General features: G+C 33.3%; 1 long non-coding RNA gene across 1 annotated transcript; it reads right to left on the minus strand.

The window, feature by feature from the left end:
* Positions 1-1847: 1847 nt before the first annotated feature.
* Positions 1848-13488, minus strand: LOC127847001 (uncharacterized). The gene is made up of 3 exons (XR_008033779.1): positions 13398-13488; positions 4278-4359; positions 1848-2006 (listed from the first exon to the last, which is right to left on the minus strand). It is a non-coding gene; the product is annotated as an uncharacterized LOC127847001 (long non-coding RNA).
* Between the last annotated feature and the right edge of the window lie 7887 nt (positions 13489-21375).

A 21375-nucleotide genomic window follows, 5' to 3' on the forward strand; every position in this document is an offset into this window, starting at 1 on the left:
AACTTCATTAACGCCGATGATACAACGGCGAATAGGTTACACGCCGAGCTCCTCTTTTTTACTGTAAACATGTCAAAAGTAGTCCTTGACCATCCAACTTCTTCCTGGGTTACTCATGTTCAAATTAATTCCTTATTTGTTCTATTTAAAATATCCAAATTGTAATGTTAATTGTCATCATGAACAAGCTACAATCCGAACATAACACTATATATAGTAAACAAGACAATGCCATGCATTAAACAATACATTCTATTCGTCGCAACTCTAAATATGTTGTTGTTATTGATGTTGAATACACAGGAGTGAAACGCTAAATGAAAGTAGTGCCAAACGTGTTTTTCTCGCTAAAATACACATATATACTGTTTTCAGATTAATTTATGAATTGAACAAATGTGAAAATACAAAAACACAACACATTGATTTGTAGTTCTGGCTACCATAACTTTAAATGTCGCTTTTTATGATTTTTGACTGGCGCGACTGTACGGGTCTGTCAATACTATGTAAACTGTACGCTGAAGTTTCTTTAGCTAATTGATTTGCAGCTCATTTTATATATCCAACATTAATTTGATAAGTGTTTATTTTTGTAGCATGAGCGTCATGCTTGATTCGTGTTAGGTGTTTTTCACGAACTTCTTTCACGCAAAAAACGACGACAAATCTTATTGATATTGATAAGATTTTATAACATATATATATATTTATTTCGATTTAAGGTCGAAAATGTTACTATCAACTGTTCATAAAACGATACTTATGTTCATGCATTACAGATAAGTTTTGCATGTAGATTTATCAATGTAGAGCGGACATATCAATTAAATTGATGCAACAAAGATGTAATCGTGTGGTCTGTTAAACGAGGCGGCACGGTCTCGCTGTGCAAATCTATTAACAGTGACTAGAAACTGAAGAAATTATTTATTGTAAACCTCGTAAAACTTTAAATGTATAATTGATAATACTATGCAATATTGAGCATGAAAACTAGTTTTACATATATAATTAACCGTAGGCCGAATAAGTGATCTAATGAGTCGTGTTCTGAGAAAACTGGGCATAATGAATGTGCGCAAAGTGTCGTCCCAGGTTTGCCTGTGCAATCTGCACATGCTAATCAGGGACGACACTGTCCGCTTTTATGACATTTTTCGTTAAAATGAAGTCTCTTCTTAGCAAAAATTCAATTTAGGTGGAAAGTGTCGTCCCTGATAAGTCTGTGCGGACTACACAGGCTAATCTGGGACGACACTTTACGCACATGCATTATGTCCAGTGTTCTCAGAACGCGACTCTAATAATCGTTTTCTTTTTGTCGAAACCGTCGGCCCCACTTATATAATTGAATGTTAATTACAATATTCATTTCGATTTGACACGTTTCGCGTCAGTTTGCCTTCTACGCAGATGTACAGCCGGAACAGCAAACAGTAACTGGGCGAGATTATTGCATTCATTAAATCGTGCCTATCATTGAGGTCATGTTTTCCATTTAAACTTCAACAAACATCAAGGTTCGTCAACTTGTTATGAAGGTCGCATTTGTATCTAGTACTGTCATCCCATGGGTACAGATAACAAATGCCATGCCATCTTAAATCCTTGTCAAATGAATATCTTCAAGTTTATAACATTTAGTAAAGGACATGTTTAAAATGACAATAATTATTTGTTTCCCATTTAATATTTACACAAGAACAAACTTTGGTAACCGTGTTTTCATTGTTGATTTTTCTGCGAACCATATCCCGATTCGTTTCCAATTAATATTAATTACTGAACCATTGGTAGATTAGTTACTTATTCTTTTCAAAACAAACGCAAAACTGTGAAATGTGTTAACCATTTATTTAGATGGCCAACATTTTTAGCTCATCTGTATGACGTTTCCACAGTGATAATTTCTTCGCTATGCAAGAAAAGGATCAGGGTCTGTACGCAACACTTCGAACCAGCAGGGCACACGTCGATTCCCGTCTGACCAGAAATTATCTATGCTGTACAAACAAAGAATGTCATTAAACAATGTACGCATACAGACCGATGACGGACTTTCAATCTGAATGTATACATATAAAAGCGTGCAGGAAAAAAATGTGTTTTAAAACCCAGCAATCTTATTCCTCAATCAATTACATGCATTACACAAAATTCGCTCAAAAAACGTGGTTTTAGTCAAGTGTGATTTCGCTGAATTTTTGTTGTTGTTGTTTTCATTTGAAAACTGTACCGAAATGTTTGACATGGCATATATTAGCGGACTGGTATATTTAATTAATTGGTTCTTTGTTTTGTTTATTTTTTTTATATTGCTGAAATGTATCCTTTAAATATTAGAAAGCTATTATTATTTAAGAGGGTTCAGAACAGTTTCACATATTCAAAAGATAACTGCAAAGCATAACGATGTAAAGCGCCCAGTTTTCCCTCCATTAAGACTCGATTGGTCATTGTCGGCTCGGGTACTACTTACATGTACCCCGGGTACTCTTAAGTATTCTTACATGTACCCCGGGTGCGGTAAATATACTTAAACGTACCCGGTCGATATCAGACTGTACCCGAGTTGTATTCCAGCCCAAAAGCCGTTGTCGTAGAACGCGCTACCGATTACCGTAAAACCATATTGTTTATCTTAAACAAACTTCTCTTTAAAAAAAAATGCATCAAAAAATGCTTTTTGAGTATGCGTTTCGATAATATAGAGGCCATTTAACGGAAAATTTACATAAATGAGAACATTATTAATTTCTAAAAAAGCCGACAACGACCGATTTAGCGTTAAAATTCCCGGGTACGTTTAAGTATATTTACCGTACCAGGGGTACATATAAGTATACTTAAGAGTAACCGGGGTACATGTAAGTAGTACCCGAGCCGACAATACCAATCAGGCTCCATTAAGTGCATGGTGGCGTTCCATAAAGTACTTCACGCTTTGTTTGACCACCTAATAACATTTTATATAAACCACACTTCACAATTTAACTGTATGAACAAAAATTCCACTAAAAACGCATACAATTAGCCATTATTAAAATAACTTACATAGTAGAAAAGTTAATGGTCAACAGTTGTCATAGTTATTCATTAAAGCAGTAACTTAATCTAGATTGAATTAGAAAACAAACATTGAAAAAAACAGACTTGACAATTATATAATACATATCTTTTAACTGCTCCTTTTTCATTTACAATAGGGGAGGTCACGATTTACATAATCTTCCGACTATGCAATCTTTTTACACAACATACAAAATTATGCAGCGGACACCATAATAAATATATTACTTCCGGAATGACGAAAGCAAGGCTATACATGAAATATAAGAATCGTGAACAACACATTCAGGAGATACGCAGTTCATGCTTTTTTGCCATCAAACTAATTAAAATATGTTAGAAATACAATTAAAAATAGATACATGCGTGACTCCCCTGTCACAAACCCCTGGAGCATGACGTACTTTATGGACGGCCCCATGTTTACGCGATCCTTCTGACAACCGCGCATTCTAGTAGTGGTTAACCACAAATATTTTTGAACACTAATGCTATGTTGCTCAAGTTATTGAACAATTTTGATTAATTTATTTTCATGTTTATATTCGATAGTCACACAATTAAGATAGGTAAAAGGAGCTCGACATTACAAGAAATGTATGCAGATATGTAGAGACTTCTATGCATTTGCATACTTTTATTTATATTAAGAAATTTGAGGTTTTTTTTCCAAAGCAAAAATACAAATTAATACCATTATCTGTTGTTTTGGATTCTATTATCTCGATTAAAACATGATTGTAATCAAATATTGTTCATGTGCATAATTAATTTATTTAATGGCAGGTTATAACTTTTTATTTCACCAATCTATTGACATATGACAACCGCGGTTATAATAAACATCAGAGCTAAAAATTATTGTGTTTGAGCCTATCAAAGACTATCCAGAGGAATTGCTTTGTAACAAATTTATTTTTAATTGTATTTAACCCGTTTACAACAAATTCGTAAATAAATAATTAAACATAGATCATAACGTGAATGTCAAGTACATTAAAGTACCCAAAACGGCTCCTTAACACATCTTTTGGCTGTGTATGTAGTCCAGTATTAGCAAATAATAATAATCACAAATCTTATTTACATTTGAATCATTTGCTGGTGTGATGGGTATCTAAATATCGTGCTAAGATATATGGGCTTATTATATACTCAGTCATTTTGCGACAATAAATCATGCACATTTAGACCAAGAAGCTTACCTGCAACTCAACCCTGGCGGAAACAAGCACACGTAGTATGGACACGGAGCCCTCACACAAACTAGTCGTTTGCACGTGCTCTCTGTAAGGTATAAATTAGAAAAATTACACGAACAATATTAATGTGCTTTATGTTTTCGGCTTTTGGAAATGTGAGGCATATGGTATCCACCCGTCTTCTTTTGTGTATATCCTTCTGTCCGTGATAGGTTTCAATACCTTTTGCACCAACAACCCTTGCTACCGCTCTTGGATACTAGTTGCTGTTGAGAACTTTGCCCTATTGCCCCATATCATTTAACCTCATTTTGTCCTTGACCAAAGTAATGTTTATAACAATTTAAATGGAGTATTTAATTGCTTAGTATTCATACCATTTATAATTAAAATAGGATATTTCTTGGTTTAGTAGTTTGAGTGTGAGGCGATACAATGTGTGTTTAATACTGCAACCCGAAAACGTTGTGTACCCTTTGAGGTTATATTACACTAATTTAAATTCACATAGGGTCCCATTATAAAACTTTCAAAGCATTTTTCTTGCCTTACCGTCGTATCATTTTTTTCCGAACCTGGTCTCATTTAAAAGATGGATATGTACTCTTCAAATAATTGCAATCAAAAACACACCGTCTCGCAATTTATTAGAAAGTAAATCGCTCTCGAATGCATCCTCCGTAGAAAACAGTTTTTCGGAAGCCCCATTTCGACAAAAGCCCTATACAAAAGACCCCCCACCCTCACAAAAGTTCATCTTAAAAGTTAGTTTCCAATCCTAGGTATAAAAGCACTCCAGAAACATACAGAATATAAGAAATAACCACAACGAACCTGTCTCACATTGTTAAATGGATTGTATTCAAGAAGATAATATGAACTCTTAGAAATAGGCACTACTTTCGTATGAACCACGGAGGGATACCAAATGATTAAGTGTAATGTAACCTTTGATAAGGCAATTGCACAGTGCCCTCCCCTGTCATAATGTCTTTAAGATCTTTGAGCAACCTCCGTAATCTCCACTCAGAGTTGTCGTTTAGGAAATAAAGAGAAAAGAAACCAACTATTTGAATGGCTTCGAATTCTTCGAATTCGAATTACTCTATTTTTATGTTACAAGAGACACATTTGACAAAACAAAATATTGAGCTATGGAAGCATGACTGGCCTGGTCATTTTGTCTATAGTGGCAGCAAAACCAACAGCGAAGGTGAAGGAATAATTCTACACCCAAAGAGTGATATAGAATTATCATATTTCAATGAAATCATAATCGGACGATTTATTACTGCAGATATCAAATTTCAAAACATATCAATCACCCTTACAAATATTTACGGGCCAAATAAAGATGATTTATACATTTTTAAAAAATTAAACGAATTCTTCTTGTTTGCGAACAGCGATACAAACTGTATCATAGGCGGGGACTTCAATACTGTCTTAGATGCAGAACTGGACAAAAATAATGACAATTTAAGAACATATTTACAATGCAGGGAATATTTAAACGATTTGATTGACACTTATGATCTATGTGACATCTGGATAATAAAGCATCAAGAAAAAATACAGTTCATTTGGCACTCTAATTGTAAATCACGCATTTTTGTAGACTTAACTTTTTCTTAATATCTAAAAACCTATGTAACATAATATCAAAATGTAATATTAAACCTGCGTATAAAACAGAACATTCTCTTGTACAAATGAGTGTAGACAACTTATTATTAGGAAATGGTTCTGGTTATTTCAAAATTAACAATGTAATATAGTGTCTTTCTGGTTGGGTTCAATGTCTAATTTCATTATGGCAAGTATATAAAACTTAAAACAGTTTCTTTCAATAATATTGTATTCAAGTTAATAATAGTGTTCATAAGAAAATGTTCATGATGAAACACTGTAGGGTTACAAAATTCTCTGTAGATTGGATCAAGACTTTTAAAGCCCAAATGTGGTTTGGGCTTTTACATCTGTCTGTCCTCCTCTCTTGTCTCACTGCCTCGTGATGGTTAAAACTGCAACATTAGATTTATGGTGCACAATAGAAAGAGCGTGATAACTGCATATAGGACTTACAAATGGAAAAGCACAGTACTCTCCCAAATACAAGTATATACACAAAACCTCAATACAAAGTATTTACAAACAGAGCGTTACCCATTTGCAATCAATTCAAAAGTATATAATAAATACAAAAATGTACAAAAATGTATTGCATGTTTAATACACTTAGTACTAACCTGGTTAGAAGTAATACTAATGAAGATAAAAAAAATCTGCAGCTCAAGCAAAAACTGACTGCTGACACTTTGACTGTCCAGAACACAATGCAAAAGAGAGGGAAAAATAATCTGGCTGAACAGGTTTTAAAATCAATCAACTGCTGTAATTGGTCACAGTGGTCACCTGACTGAGTTGATTTAAAGTTAGTCAGCTATGACATTTGGTCACAGTGGTCAAAGGTAGATAATCTACTACTTTGATAGAATTATTGGAAATTATACCTGGTTACAACAATTCAATCTATTTAGACACTGAATGTCAAAACAGAACAAGAAAATGTATAGATGACATAAAATCCTTAAACGAAAATTGCAACCAAAATACAAAGTGGGAGCTTATAAAAACTGATATTCGCAATGAAACAATCAGCTATTGTTCATCAAAAAATAAAACAACAAAAAAGAACGAAGAAACATTAATTTCATAAATCAAACATTTAGAAGAGGATTTAATGAAAAATAACTCCTCTGACTTGACTGAAAAAATAATACAAAAACATCAAAACTAAAAAAGAAGAACTAGAACAACTTTATGAAAAAAGCTAATGATGGGTGATAAGTTGGTCCCTTTTTCCTAGTTCCTTATTCCTTTTTCGAATAAGGAATAAGGAACTGTTCCTTATTCCTTATTCACGCGTAACATATTTGTTATAGGGTTACAACAATAATGCAAACATTTCTGAAGTTAATCAAAACAAAATAACTCGAATACATTTACTTTATGTATTACGTTACATATTCATGTTTCTTCTTCTTGCTTGCATAGGATTTCTTGTTTAAACCGAACCGATATTTTTTATTCCGAATGCTAACTTCACATCAACAAAACCTAAAGCATATACTATTATTTTACATGTATGTGATAAAAAAATCAATCTTGTACATTTAAACATGTTTGTTTTTACTTATAATCCAGTCCCTTATTCGAGGCTGAATAAGGAAAAAGGAACCATTTCCTTATTCCTTATTCAAGCCGAATAAGGAACTGGCATTTTCTTACTTAAACATCAATGAAATTGATCCAAAAATTAACATCTAATTGCAAAACATTTCTACTAAGTTTTAAGTGATGATTATCCAGTTCCTTATTCAGTGTGAATAAGGAATAAGGAACTGGTTCCTTATTCCTTATTCTAATCGAATAAGGAACTGGAATTTTCTTTCTATAAATTATAAGTCAAAATGAACCAACGAGACGAATAGCTCAACGAAAATTATTGTAAATGTATGTCGAGTGTAACACATATAAATTGGAGTACATTTTTACTTTGTTTTATTTAATAATAACATAGTTCCTTATAAGGTTTGAATAAGGAATAAAGAACTGGTTCCTTTTTCCTTATTCAAATCGAATAAGGAACTTGAATTTTCATACTAAACAAAATATTAAAATGAACCAAAGGGACCAATAAATCAATGAAAATCATTGTACATGTAGGTTGGGTATCAAAAAACATTAATTGCAGCACATCTCTATTAAGTTTCATTTAATGATACATAGTTCCTTATTCGGATTAAAAAATGAATAAAGAAATTGTTCCTTATTCCTTATTCAAATCGAATAAGGAACTGGCATTTGCCTACTAAACAAACTATTAAAATGAACCAAAGAGACCAAAAAATCAATGAAAATCATTTTTGATGTAGGTTGGGTATACAAAAATTATTTGCAGTATATCTCTAATAAGGTTCATTTAATGATAACATAGTTCCTTATTTGAATTAAAAATGGAATAAGGAACTGGCTGACGCATTAAAATCGCGTTGTATCCTTTATCATATCCCCTTGTAACTGTTTAGGTATAAGAACGGAATGGGATTGTTTAGTATGAAAAAGCCAGTTCCTAATTCGATTTGAATAAGGAATAAGGAACCAGTTCCTTATTCCTTATTCGCACTGAATAAGGAACTGTGTTATTATTAAATAATACTATGTTGAAATATATTGCAATAAATATATTTAACTTCGAACCTACATAAACCATGTTTGTCATCGTCATTTTATATTATTTCTGTTATTTTTAATTTATGTTTGAGAAAGGCAATACTTATCCTCTTCATAATACTTGTTTCCAGCGTGTATAGTGACAAAGAACATAAAAAGAAATGTGACGGAATACGTCCATGTAACATAATCATGCTTAAATAACCCATATTACATCTTAAATATAACATATCCAAATGTGATTTTCCGAAATACAGTCTTCCGCATAAGGAACTAACTTTATGCCAATTCACTATTCAGAGGCCATAAATTCGGATATTTAAATTCGGATCATTCTAGAATAGCACAGCTATATATTCGTTATTATTGGCTATTTTTAATGTAAGATTTTTTCAAATTTATGTCTGATACAGTTCTTGAAGTTTTTCCTGACCCTAACTTCTAGAGAAGACTTTTCGATAGCTGAATACCAGTCATGATTTAGCTATCCCATTCCATTCTTATACCTAAACAGTTACAGGATGAAATGATTAAGGATGCAAAGCGATTTCAATGCGTTAACCAGTTCCTTATTCCTTTTTCTATCCGAATTAGGAACTATGTTGTCATAAAATGAAACTTAATAGAGATGTGCTGTAATTAATGTTTTTTGATACCCAACCTACATTTACAATGATTTTCATTGATTTATTGGTCCCTTTGGTTCATTTTAATATTTTGTTTAGTATGAAAATTCCAGTTCCTTATTCGATTTGAATAAGGAATAAGAAACCAGTTCCTTATTCCTTATTCAAACCGAATAAGGAACTGTGTTATAATTAAATAAAACAAAGTAGAAAATGTACTGCAATTAATATTTGTTACACCCGACATACATTTACTATAATTTTTGTTGAGTTATTCGTCTCGTTGGTTCATTTTGACTTATAATTTATAGACAGAAAATTCCAGTTCCTTATTCGATTTGAATAAGGAATAAGGAACCAGTTCCTTATTCTTTATTCACACTGAATGTGGAACTGGATAATCATCACTTAAAACTTAGCAGAAATGTAGTGCAAATATAATTTTACATATACAACCAATATATAAATAATATGTTCATTTATATGTAATTAATTTTTGGATCAATTTCATTAATGTTTAAGTAAGGAAATTCCAGTTCCTTATTCGGCTTGAATAAGGAATAAGGAACTGGTTCCTTTTTCCTTATTCAGCCTCGAATAAGGAACTGGATTTTAAATAAAAACAAACATGTTTAAATGTACAAGATTGATTTTCTAATCACAAAAAATGTAAAATAATAGTTTATGCTTTAGATTTTGTTGATGTGACATTAGTATTCGAAATAAAAAATATCGGTTTGGTTTAAACAAGAAATCCTATGCAAGCGCGAAGAAAAAACATGAATATGTAACGTTACACATAAAGTAAATGTATTCGAGTTATTTTGTTTTGATTTACTTCAGAAATGTTTGCATTATTGTTCTTTTAAACCCTATAACAAATAGGTTACGCGTGAATAAGGAATAAGGAACAGTTCCGTATTTCTTTTTCGAAAAAGGAATAAGGAACTAGGTTAAAGGAACCAACTTATCACCCATTATTTAAAAGCTATAAAAATAGAAGGAAATAAAAAAAATCTAAATATTTTGCAAACTTAGAAAAAAGGAAGGCTGAGAAAAAAAACGATTAATAAATTGATTGTTAATGAAAAAATATTCAAAGCAAAAGATAAAATACTAGAAGCAGAAGCAGCATATTATGAACCACTTTAAAAAAAACAACAACAAATGAACGAGACGACAATTCTGATTTCTTTCAGGTGCAAATAATTAAAGTCAGTGAAGAACATAAATCTCAATGTGAAGGAAAATTACCTGATTATGAGTGTGGGTGTGCATTCTTAAAAATGGCTAACAATAAAAGTCCAGGCTCTGACGGACTGACCGTTGAATTCTACAAAAAAAATTGGTCTACCTTGAAAGAACACTACATTAAATCTATACATTAGTCTTTTGAAAATGGTGAACTTACTGCCTTACAAAACAAGGTATTATAACTCTTATTCCAAAATCAGTTAAAAACCTTGATAATATTTTAAATTTGCGAACAATAAGTTTGTTGAAAATAGATTACAAAATCGCAACTAAAGCAATTGGAAACCGTATAAAAAAGGTTCTGCCACTTATAATAAGTTTTGATCAAACATGTTTCTTGAAAAACATATTTATTGGCGAAAACGTTAGGTTAATTTTCGTTGTAATTGAATATCTAGAGAATCATAATAAGCCTGGACTTCTATTTTTTTGCAGACTTTGAGAAAGCATTCGATAATTTGAACCATCTCGTTATAATAAAATGTCTTAATCACCTCAATTTTGGGCCACATATAATTCAGTGGATTAGGGTATTTTATAATAAAAAGATATCAAAAAGATACTTATTAAACATTTGATGCGTTAAAATGTTTATACGACATTGACTCTCATGAATTTTTAAACTTCTACTCACTAATTTCTGCTATACCAAATGAATATAAATCAACATTGTAAACGCAAGGAATCAACGCATTTACTATATCAGAGACAACGTTTGTTGATTTAATAGAAAACTCTAAACATGTAAACAAAACTCTCTACAATAGACAGTTACAATCACAAAGTAAAATCGATGACAGTATAGGAAGAAAATGGAATTCATGCCTTAATTTAAAAGAAAACCTCAACAGGAGAACAATATATACACTTCCATATACAGCAACAATTGATACTTACTTCCGCAACTTTCAATTTAAATTCTTATCCAGAATCATTCCAACAAATAAGTTTCTTACGAAATGTAAACTAACAAATAGCAGTCCCTGTGATTTTTGTCAAGAAAGCGTTGAAACAATCGATAATTTGTTTTGGGAATGTTCATATAGCCAAATTCTTTGGACAGAACTGCAAACGTTCCTTAAACGTGTGAAAATTGACATTGAAATAAATAAAACAACTGCTTTCCTTGGAAATACAGAAATCAAATTACACAGTGAAGTTCTCAATTTTATGATCATTTTGATGAAAGTATTCATATTCAATATGAAAATAAAGAAATGCATTTCAAAATTTAACATATTTTTAAATTATTTGAAATTAAGGATACAGACAGAAGAAGAAATTGCCCTTATTAAAAACAAAATTGAGACACAAAAAATGGATCAATATTTTTCAATTGAGACATAATATTCATATACAGTTTTCATATAACAATGCCCATACAATTACTAAAATATCGTTGTCGTATATGTTCGTCTTTTCGTTTGTTCTTTATCAACTGTATTTGTAATTGTAAAGTACAGAAACACAGGATTAACGAAATTACCATTGTTGTTATATTTATGCATAATGCATACTGTTCAACAAATAATATAATATATGTTGTGTGTGAGAGAGTGTGCGTGATGTGTGTGTGCGCGTGTAATTGTGTGTGTTTATGAACATAATTTTTATGTGAGAAAGGAAGTATACTAATCATAAGAGAAATGCAAAATTCTACTTCTATGTTTTTATTTTTTATATTGTGTTATTTACTTGCATATGTTTTTTTCTTGTCTGTGTATGCGTTTATGTTTATGTATGTGTTTGAGTATGTGTGCATGCGTGTGGTTAAGAGAGTTGGTACTTTATGAAAACGTTAAACCACTCCTTTTGTACATTTCTACTTTGTGTAATTGATGACTTCATAAGAGTGCATTAATAAATGAGAAAAAATCTTATAATACAGCCAATTAGAATCAGGAACCGATTTTTTTCTCAGCAGACTGGTATACGTTGATAAATTGTATTCATATTCTGGTGTCAGTTTTCTGCAATTCTGAACTATATAATAATAATCTCAAATTCTTAAATAAGAAATAGCACGCGGTTGTCATGAGTAAAATACCTTAATTTAAAACATTTCCACAGGAAATCAGCTTATGTTCGTGAAAATATGCTACAGCATATATGTTGACGTGATGGTATATTTCATTTATGGCGAGTCGTAGTTTTTTAGCGTTATATGCTTTGATTTTGTAAAGACTTGCAACAAAGACGATTTCTACATGGTTATTCTTACATGCGTGTTGCTTAACAATTAAATACGCATCAGTGATACGAACAAATAGCGATATGGTATGGAAGGTGTTTATTTCAATCCAATACGCCATATTAGGCAAATGAGGTCAACATATTTTCACAAGAAATAAACAAAAACGAAGGCAAAGCAAAATGTGACACGAACGCATAAAGATATATGTGATCATTTGTCATGGTCGTTGATAATAAAGTTTTGAATAATTTATAATGCTTACCGGTGAAACGTTAAATGATAAAAACGGACTTTCTCTATTCTATAAGACATGCATTTTAAATTTTGGATAAAGTTATGCATTGTTTACAAAACTAAGAAACATTTACTGTGTACCTTAAAGTATTATATTTAAATAAACTTGCATAAAATAAAGAGTGATAATTCGTCATATATGTTCAAAAACTCAATTGAAACGAGCGTTATACTCATATCATATATACATATAGATTTGAATGAATATAAATTGATAAATTCCATGTAAAATACATTCTTGCGAATTTATCGTTAGCCTATAGACATTTTTATTAGTGCATTGTTCACATCATTTGTTGATGTTTCTTCCTTTGGATTTATATGTCATTGAAAAAGAACAGAAAATGGAAACATTATCAAAATCAAATGATACAATTTATTACACATCATTGAAAAAGAACCGCAGACAGATGTGGCTATAATATGCAAATTTGCAAGTTGTCAATGACAAGGTGAGCATCTTTGTTTGTTTTTTCTTTCAGATAATTGTGGAATAAAAATATGCTTAAATTTACTTACCTTGTGCCATTGCAACTGAGAATAACATCAGAAAACACGAAAGCAGCTTCATGGCGGCGCGTTATTAATGGTAGAGATATTTTTCAGCCGCAATGATTATAAAAGAAAAAGGAAATCAGACGGATCGTCTTATATACAAGCCGATTACACAAATCTGTGATTTGGTATTACTTTGGTCTGTAGTGTAAATAGTTATTGATATTATGGCAGCTGGTATTGTGAATCGTTTTTAATTAATACGGGATTATTATAAGCATACGATACGGCGTAATTTCGATTAGTATTCGCTGTGCAAGGATATTTTACTGCAAATGGCAAAGGAAGTATTTATTGCCCGCTACTCCTAAAGTAAACAACGGCTGTCACTTTGAGCTTTACCTATTTATAAAACAAAGTTTGAAACACACATCAAACATACAATTACCGGTCGAATGCGTCAGAAACAGACTCTCAATTATTACAGAATCCCGCAGTACTAGATTATTTGACACATTTAAAGCCACACACCTTGAAATGAAATCCATGGAACAGTAAATTTAAGTATAAATAAGAAACATATTTTATCTATGCCAATTAGAATATATCTGGTGGTAACAAGGTAGAAATCCGTCTCTTTTACGCTTTAAAACTTAAAAATAATCGCTTTTGTCGAAATGGACGTATGCGTCTAGAGATCCACTTTCAGTTTTAAAAGCGATAGCGTTTGAAAAAAATAAATAAATTACTTGATAACTAGGCTATAGATTTAATGTTATCTTTCTCCATTAGAATATATATGGTGGTTACAGGGTAGAAATCCGTCTTTTTGAGCTTTAAAACTTAAAAATAATCGCGTTTGTCGAAATGGACGTATAAGTATAGAAATCCTACTTTCGGTTTTAAAATTAAAAAAATAAATAAATTACTTGCTAACAAGTCTAAAGATTTAATGACAACTGTTCACAACATGTACTTCATTTCAAGGTGTGTGGCTTTAAACAGCTTGTACATCTCTATATGAGTGATGTTGCACACGGGCCTGGTTGAGGCTTATCCCGTGGAAATTGATTGAAACCATTTTTTTTCGTACAAAAATAATTCAGTGTATCGTACTTGATTTTATTCGCTCTCATATAAATAAGATAAATTTATTTTTATTAGAATTAGTATTAGTAGTTGTAGTGGTAGTAGAAGAAGAGTAGAAGTAGTAGTAATAGTAGTAGTAGTAGTAGTAGTAGTAGTAGTAGTAGTAGTAGTAGTAGTAGTAGTAGTAGTAGTAGTAGTAGTAGTAGTAGTAGTAGTAGTAGTAGTAGTAGTAGTAGTAGTAGTAGTAGTAGTAGTAGTAGTAGTAGTAGTAGTAGTAGTAGTAATAGTAGCAGTAGTAGTAGTAGTAGTAGTAGTAGTAGTAGTAGAAGAAGTAGCAGCAGCAGCAGTAGTAGTAGTAGTAGTAGTAGTAGTAGTAGTAGTAGTAGAAGGAGTAGTAGTAGTAGTAGTAGTGGTAGTAGTAGTAGTAGTAGTAGAAGTAGTAGTAGTAGTAGTAGTAGTAGTAGTGGTAGTAGTAGTAGCAGTAGTAGTAGAAGTAGTAGAAGTAGTAGTAGTTGTAGTAGTATTAGTAGTAGTAGTAGTAGCAGTACTTGTAGTAGTAGTAGTAGTAGTAGTAGTAGTAGTAGTAGTAGTAATAGTAGAAGAAGATGTAGAAGTACACGTAGAAGCAGCAGAAGCAGCAGCAGCAGTAGAAGCAGCAATAGTAGCAGTAGTATATAACGATTTATACATGTATATACTGTATATAAACGGTACTTTGTCGTACATATTTAATATTGTTGCGTATTAGAATAGATTGTCTCTGATTATTATTATAACTCATTAGCAAAATAAAACAATTTCTTTCTTTAGCTTACATACTTATTGACACACCAGTCGTTGGTTAGTTATTGTTTTGCTTTGAAGAAGGGTATGACTAATTGTGTTTAAATCTTCAAATACATTCACTCACGTTGTGTCTTTCGAGATAAAGAGTTAAAGATTAAAACATCACAAAAATCTTTAAAAAATATAATTGAACATTTAACAAACACAACTGACACTGTAATTATGACGTTATTGCAGTTTATTCTATGCGTTGTTTCAAATTAATTGCAAAACCAAATTCTGAGCACTTTGTTGAGCACCAGATGGTGTGCCAGCTGCTAGCTGCTACGAAAATCCGTGTGATTGCAGGTAAGATTAGGTTGCTGATATATAAATGATTGCATATTCGTTTTGTTATACATCTCTTTTTACACTGAGGCAAATTATGTGTTTGTTGCAAATGCTTAAGTACATAAGCTTGTGACAGAATTGCCCGAAACTGACACTATTACATCGAATGTGTATCGTAACGTTTGATTTTTTTTTAAGAGGAGTGACAAACTTCATTTTATTAGCCAGGTTTGAATTTCGGGTAAACTTGAGTCCAGGTCAAGTCTTATTACCATTTATGAAGTCACATTTATGAATAAATTTTGACAAAACAGTGACATAATATTAAATTGACAACATCAAGGTAATTTAGTTTAAGTTGGGTCTAAAAGATCACCAGATCAAGTCCACATGAATTCATGTGCATATTGTTGTTATTGTTTACTTAAATTATTATTACTTTTTCGAATGAATTAGTTATTTAATAGTGTTGTTTTATATTTATATAATTGAAGTGAAACGTAATTTACAACAGTTAAAAAAGGTTAGGTCTGTTTTTAAAGGTTAAGATTGCGATAAGATCTCTGTTTTACATTGTTTTACTCGTTCGACGTTTGTTGTTGTCGTTTTGCTTCATCGCTTTAAATATACTAGTATTTTATTTAATGTGTTAAGTTTACTGTAAAACAAAAACACATTTTGCAATCCACCGTACTCAAAATGGCACACCGATCGAGTAACATGTCGTCTTTACAATACAATAATAATGAAAGAATAGTGGTAAACAACTGTGAGAAAATTTTCAGTTTTGTACATGGATTCACTTGAGTTTCTATCCTTGCATGTACTAGTGCTCGTATGACATTAGTTTAAACTTTATTTCAAGCAAATATTGCATTTCAACATGTACACGTGTAAACATCATTCTAAATATATAGATACCAAAATTAAATATGCTTTGGATTGGAAAACAAGGTCGATGTGCATGTGTATCTCATGAAGCTGCACATTTTGAGTGGTGAAAGGTCAAGGTCATCCTTCAAGGTCAAAGGTCAAATATATAGCTTCAAAGGGGACAAAGTGTTTCTGACAAAAACATATCGTGTTAGTTTTTATCTTGGTAATGTATGGCCACTAGGTCAAATTTAAGAAAGCTTGTGAACTATTTAGAAGTATCGTGTTTTCGCCCTGTCATTATTCAACTTGCTCAGAAATTTGGTCCAAAGAAATCTAGGCCCTGTTTTACAAGTGAGGTCAGTTGCACAACGTGGCCGGCTAGTGGCGGAGCAGTTTCCTTTATATGGGAATATTAGAGCATTGTGAACTTGAAAGATATCACATATTTTACTCATTATGAAAATTGTCAGAACTTGATGTTTAAATGATCATAATTTTTCAAAGTGATTGAATTTGGTCCATTAAAACATATGGCTGCCAGGATGCAGACATGATGAAAAAAATAATAATGCATATCTACCAGACTTAATAACAAAAATATATTACATTAATTTCATAACGGCTTCTTTGCCTGATTGTGAAACTTTGTCATTACAATTGTTGTGTAAAATTGAAATTGTCAGTCCGTCTGTCCGTCTGTCTTTCACAAACTTTACAGGGGTATAACTCAGAAACAATTAAAATGAAACCTCATGGTGTTTCATCTGCAAGAATCATAACCCTAAACTTTCTTAAATAGGAGTAATTGACCTTTGTTGTTTTTATTTTATGAAACTTTTCAGGGCTGTATCTCAGATACACTACGAGATTTCAACATGAAGCTTAATTTGTGTATTGATATCAATGAGAACAAGTGCAACTGAAGAGATTTGCCTTGCACAAAAACAAAACCCTACAATTTCCTGAATAAGAGTTATTGCCTTTGTTGTTCTGGTATGCTTTCATTTTCAGGGCTATATATTAGATATGATACAATATGTAATCCTAAAACTTTATGGGTGTATATAATGAGAAGAATTGAAATTCATAAAACAATAACCCTACACTTAATAATTTTTTAGGATTATAACGTGTACCAAGGGATTCGCACCTATCCATAAACAAAATTAATTTTGCGGGGATATCAATTCAACATATTTGCTTCTTCCAATGATGTCTCCGTGCAGATTGAGCCTGTGTCATAAAGTGTATTCCAGATTGAGACTTTGTCATAAAGTGTAGTCCAGATTGCGTCTGTGTCATATTGTGTTGTCCAGATCGAGAATGTCTCATATAGTGTAGTCCAGAATGAGCCTGTGTCATATATTGTAGTCCAAAATGAGCCTGTGTCATATATTGTAGTCAAGATTGAGCCTGTGTCATATAGTGTAGTCCAGATTGAGCCTGTGTCATATAGTGTAGTCCAGATTGAGCCTGTGTCATAAAGTGTAGTCCAGATTGAACCTGTGCCATGTAGTGTAATCCAGATTGAGCCTGTGTCATATAGTGTAGTCCAGAATGAGCCTGTGTCATATATTGTAGTCAAGATTGAGCCTGTGTCATATAGTGTAGTCCAGCTTGAGCCTGTGTCATATCGTTTAGTCCAGATTGAGCCTGTGTCATATAGTGTAGTCCAGATTGAGCCTGTGTCATATTGTGTAGTCCAGATTGAGTCTTTATGTTATAGTGTAGTCAAGATTGAGCCTGTGTCATATAGTGTAGTCCAGATTGAGCCTGTGTCATATAGTGTAGTCCAGATTGAGCCTGTGTCATGTAGTGTAGTACAGATTGAGCCTGTGTCATATAGTGTAGTTCAGATTGAGCCTGTGTCATGAAGTGTAGTCCAGATTGAGCCTGTGTCATATTGTGTAGTCAAGATTGAGGCTGTGTCATATAGTGCAATCCAGATTGAGCCTGTGTCATATAGTGTAGTCCAGATTGAGCCTGTGTCATATAGTGTTGTCCAGATTGAGCCTGTGTCATATAGTGTAGTCCAGATTGAGCCTGTGTCATATAGTGTAGTCCAGATTGAGCCTGTGTCATTTAGTGTAGTCCAGATCGAGCCTGTGTCATATAGTGTAGTCCAGAGCGAGCCTGTGTCATATAGTGAAGTCCAGATCGAGCCTGTGTCATATCGTGTAGTCCAGATTGAGCCTGTGTCATATCGTGTAGTCCAGACTGATACTGTGTCATATAGTGTAGTCAAGATTGAGCCTGTGTCATATAGTGTAGTCCAGATTGAGCCTGTGTCATATAGTGTAGTCCAGATTGAGCCTGTGTCATATAGTGTAGTCCAGATTGAGCCTGTGTCATATAGTGTAGTCCAGATTGAGCCTGTGTCATATAGTGTAGTCCAGATTGAGCCTGTGTCATATAGTGTAGTCAAGATTGAGCCTGTGTCATATAGTGTAGTCCAGATTGAGCCTGTGTCATGTAGTGTAGTCCAGATTGAGCCTGTGTCATGTAGTGTAGTCCATATTGAGCCTGTGTCATATTGTGTAGTCCAGATCAAGCCTGTGTCATATCGTGTAGTCCAGATTGAGCCTGAGTCATAAAGTGTAGTCCAGATCGAGCCTGTGTAATAAAGTGTAGTGCAGATTGAGTCTATGTCATATAGTGTAGTCCAGGTTGAGAATGTCTCATATAGTGTAGTTCAGAATGAGCCTGTATCATATAGTGTAGTCCAGATTGAGCCTGTGTCATATAGTGTAGTCCAGATTGAGCCTGTGTCATTTAGTGTAGTCCAGATCGAGCCTGTGTCATATAGTGTAGTCCAGAGCGAGCCTATGTCATATAGTGAAGTCCATATCGAGCCTGTGTCATATCGTGTAGTCCAGATTGAGCCTGTGTCATATCGTGTAGTCCAGATTGATACTGTGTCATATAGTGTAGTCAAGATTGAGCCTGTGTCATATAGTGTAGTCCAGATTGAGCCTGTGTCATATAGTGTAGTCCAGATTGGGCCTGTGTCATATAGTGTAGTCCAGATTGAGCCTGTGTCATATAGTGTAGTCCAGATTGAGCCTGTGTCATATAGTGTAGTCCAGATTGAGCCTGTGTCATATAGTGTAGTCCAGATTGAGCCTGTGTCATATAGTGTAGTCCAGATTGAGCCTGTGTCATGTAGTGTAGTCCAGATTGAGCCTGTGTCATGTAGTGTAGTCCAGATTGAACATGTGTCATATTGTGTAGTCCAGATCAAGCCTGTGTCATATCGTGTAGTCCAGATTGAGCCTGTGTCATATAGTGTAGTCCAGATTGAGCCTGTGTCATATAGTGTAGTCCAGATTGAGCCTGTGTCATGTAGTGTAGTCCAGATTGAGCCTGTGTCATGTAGTGTAGTCCAGATTGAACATGTGTCATATTGTGTAGTCCAGATCAAGCCTGTGTCATATCGTGTAGTCCAGATTGAGCCTGAGTCATAAAGTGTAGTCCAGATCGAGCCTGTGTAATAAAGTGTAGTGCAGATTGAGTCTATATCATATAGTGTAGTCCAGGTTGAGAATGTCTCATATAGTGTAATTCAGAATGAGCCTGTATCATATAGTGTAGTCCAGATTGAGCCTGTGTCATAAAGTGTAGTCCAGATTGAGCCTGTGTCATATAGTGTAGTTCAGAATGAGCCTGTGTCATAAAGTGTAGTCCAGATCAAGCCTGTGTCTTATAGTTTTAAAATGCTAGATCAGAAGTGATGTCTATTACACAAACATCACAAAAGTAGATCAGATCAGTTTAATTCCTTTGGGTCTCATGTGAGCTCCCCATACATTTTGCCCATTCTGTTTGTTTAATGTCTTGTAATATGTATTATCAATTATTTTACAGGCAGATGGTCACTGTCCCTAAAATAAAAGGCGAGCAGTTGTTATAAAAAGTTTCCGTCCTGATATTTTTTCTTGAGTTTAATTATCCTTGTGTTATACAACTAACTGTTTAATGAGGAGTTTCCACCCCCCCCCCCCTTAGTAGGAAGTTTACTCCCATACAGATATAATATTCATATCAATTGTGTTATATTCCTATGGTCGCTGTTGTGCAGTTGATATGGTGTCCTCATATTGACTGGGAGATCACAGGTTCCATCCCCACAATGGGAGCATTGTTCAGATCACCTCTGAAGACCCCTAGTACTGGGTCTACCCAGGAAATTGACTTTAAAGCGTTTCAATATGCCTTAGACTTATGATGCAATCAAGCTTAAATAAAAAAAGTTTAAACTTTACAGATATTCCTGGGACTGGGATTTCCCTACGAGGGTCCTGCTCCCGTGGAGGCAATTGCTTACGGGGCCGTGTACATTAACCCGAAGTTCTCGACATCTCACAACAGGAACACGAACCCGTTTTTCAAAGGGAAACCAACGGGAATGGAGGTAGGAAGTGTAACATAACCCCCGTTCTGGGGGAAAATTGTGCTTAATGCATGTGTGTAAAGTGTTGTCCAAGATTAGCCTGTGCAGTCTGCACAGGCTTATCAGGAATGACTCTTTCTGTTTTCACTGGATTTAAAATTACAAATTCCTTCAATGCGGAAAGTGTTGTTTGCTATTAGCCTGTGCATTCTGCACAGGCTAATCTAGGACAACACTTCAGGCACATGTATTAAGCCCAGTTTTTTCTTGAACAAGGCTCATACAGTGGGGTTGTAGTCCAGAAATATTGTACATTTGTAAATAAATATTTGAAGCATATTAATTTTACCTTTTTATAAAAGGTACTTGTTAATGCTTGATCCTTTTTATCACTAAGGCTTGTAAATAATTAAGCTGATCAATAATACATGCTTAATAAAATGCAACATGTACACTCATGCGGATTTACAAAGTGATGAATTTTAAGTGAAGAAGAAATGGTATGTTAGTTTTTTTAAAACATTAGGAGAC

Source organism: Dreissena polymorpha, chromosome 10 (genome assembly GCF_020536995.1).
Source record: "Dreissena polymorpha isolate Duluth1 chromosome 10, UMN_Dpol_1.0, whole genome shotgun sequence".
Classification (NCBI taxonomy): Eukaryota; Metazoa; Mollusca; class Bivalvia; order Myida; family Dreissenidae; genus Dreissena; species Dreissena polymorpha.